The sequence below is a fragment of the Manis pentadactyla genome, chromosome 6, assembly GCF_030020395.1.
Source record: "Manis pentadactyla isolate mManPen7 chromosome 6, mManPen7.hap1, whole genome shotgun sequence".
Classification (NCBI taxonomy): Eukaryota; Metazoa; Chordata; class Mammalia; order Pholidota; family Manidae; genus Manis; species Manis pentadactyla.
In genome coordinates, this window is record NC_080024.1 from 104,285,125 (window position 1) to 104,287,803 (window position 2,679).

At 30.5% G+C, this 2,679-nt stretch overlaps 1 long non-coding RNA gene across 1 annotated transcript in view; it reads right to left on the reverse strand.

Moving 5' to 3' along the window:
* Nucleotides 1-1,167: 1,167 nt before the first annotated feature.
* The window catches only part of LOC130684131 (uncharacterized), a 3,849-nt gene continuing 2,337 nt past the window's right edge, over nucleotides 1,168-2,679 (reverse strand). Inside the window, exon 3 of the long non-coding RNA XR_008998287.1 lies at nucleotides 1,168-2,251. This is a non-coding gene — a long non-coding RNA (uncharacterized LOC130684131). The remainder of the gene's footprint in view (nucleotides 2,252-2,679) is intronic.

Genomic DNA, 2,679 nt, shown 5'->3' on the forward strand with positions numbered 1-2,679 from the left:
CAAAGAGGTATCTATGTAATTTTAAAAATTAACTTCCAAATAGCTGGTGCTCATGGTTACATTTTCCTTTGCTATGTATAGCTTCTAACTTTTAAATCTGAATTTTGTCCTTTTTATTAACTGTAGTTATAGCTTATTGTTATAGGGCTTCTTTTAATTATCTCCAGATCTTAGTGATTGATATTTAGGTTTTTGCAAACTGTAGCATTAATCAGAGAGTCTGGAATTTTAATAATTATGCTAGACTATTGCCAATCAAAGCATCTATTTGGGCTCAGTTGTACAAAAACTTAAATATACAATTTTGAGGTGTAATTGTTCAATTTTAAATGTATAAAAATTAAAACACTTGTGTGTAATAGCTAAAACTTTAAAGATATTTATCCATAGGTATTATTATGTAGATACATATAACATGAAAATTTTACAGATTTTTCCAAACAGGAGAAACAATTTGCCATTTTAGGAAATGTGATTATTCCCTATTTCCTTATCTATAAATTTTATAGTTCTAATTACAGTGATTATTTTTAGTTCCTGCCAGATAAGTTCTACAAATACGTTACTAGCAAGACTTATAAAGATGGATTCAATTTCTATCAACTGGTTTTTTCCTTAATGGTCTCCTGAGCATGGTACAAACTCATTTTTTGTTAGATCACTTACCTATATCCTTAAATTCCTTAGAATGCTCAAAAGGAGCACCATCTGGTTTTTCTAATATGCTGCAATCTATTTTGAGATGATGTCCCACCTTTTAAGCATTTTCATTACTTGCAAATATCATTCTAGAGTAAGGTCTGTCTTTCACAACTTCTATAGTAAAGAAAGGTTTCCCTGCCAAATTTTTAAAAACTGTTTCAGTGGATCTAGGACTTTTGGGGTGGTTATGAAAACCTTAGAAGGAAAACATGACAGTCATAAACACTGACCTTTCAATGTTTCTATACGTGCTGTAATTAAATTAAAAATTCTCACTGATCTACATGAGTGTAATATCACATAAATGATGTATACTGTGCATTTTTAAAACATTCATTTCTTGTTATTGTTCACTGCAAAATAGAAAAGTACTCATGCATGTATACCAGAAATTTTAAAAAGAGACGAAGATTCAGATTTCATGAAAGGAAAAAAACATCAGGATAATAAGGCTTAGTAAAAATACAACACATTGAAAACAGTCTTTATTATTCATAATGGCAAGACACATTTGCTTTATTTATATAGTCAGTATAGATTTTTCCATGTGAAGTTCTTAAAGACTTTTGCAGTCAAATATTACTACCCATTTCATAGATTAAGAAAGCCGGTGGGGGATGGTCATGCATATGGGGGACGCATACCAACTAATTTATTGAGGATTACACGGTGGACAAGTAAAGGAACTGGGAACAGGTAATAGTTTCTGTGTGCTAAAAACCCTGCCTTGCCATATGTGTCACTGACATTTTGCACAAATGTTGACAATCATTTAAATGGCAACAAATGTTAATTTAAAAGCCCCTCATACATTGTTCTAACTTTAATATGTTAATGTTAGTTTACATATATATGTGTGTACAAACTGAATATACTTTTATTTATAAAACACATTTATATTTTACACACACATATACACACACAAGCTAAGACTCAAGAGACCTTTTGATGGAACTTCACCCCTTCATATTTCAAAGGTCTTTCTAAATGATCCTCCTTAAAAGAAAGCTTCTGGCAAGTAATACAGCATATTATTCAGGCAGTTAATAAACTTGGATTTGAAATAAATTTGCAACACTTTTTGAAAAATCTGGAACCAGTCATTAGAACAATTTGAGAATATGACATGAAATTGGTACGTAGTACAGACAAGAAAAAGAAAGTAAGACATATGCTAGGGATGTTTTTTTAAATCATGAATAGAGTGTTTTCTTTGTAAGTGGTTTAGACTCCAGATTGCAACTTCGACACTATGACTTAAAATTTATCAAGGATATTTATGTTTCACAACTGCCATTTTAAATGGAAGATTTACTTGAACTGGTACCTAATATGTTTTCGGTAATTAAGTCCTTTGAGGTCAGGTTTCATAGACACAGAATTTCTTTCACATTAATTCTTCCTTTGGCAATATCTTTACTGTTGGAATTAGCAGTTGAGAAAACAAAGGTAATTTTTTTATATTGAGATTCTAAGTTCCAGGTATTCTGTTTCACTGATGCAAAATTTTCTTGAAAGTAGATGCTATGGAGTCACTGTAAGAAAAAAGCTGCAAATTAAATAAATCATGCATAGTAAGAAATGGAAAATCTAGTTATATAAATACAGAAGTTCTAAATGAAGGGGCTGATTAATGGAGGGTCTGCCTCATTTTAAACTTTATACTGTTATTCAGGTTATCTTCACATAATACCTAAAACTTATAAACCTTATATATTAGTTTTTTCTATTCAGTCATGAAATATTGCATAGATTACTTGGTGGATAGCACAATTTTATGAATAATGGTGTGCAATAAATTATTGAATCAAAGACATTTCGATTGTAGCTTAATTTTGTTTTAAGAATAGGAGCAATATATCTAAAAGTTGGGAGATAAGAAACTGAGCATATAGTGGTTTGCTATCCCCCAAATCAGTTTTATTGAGCAAGAAAAATGTTTACTCATTAAGCATGTTTACATATTCCCACTTGTTA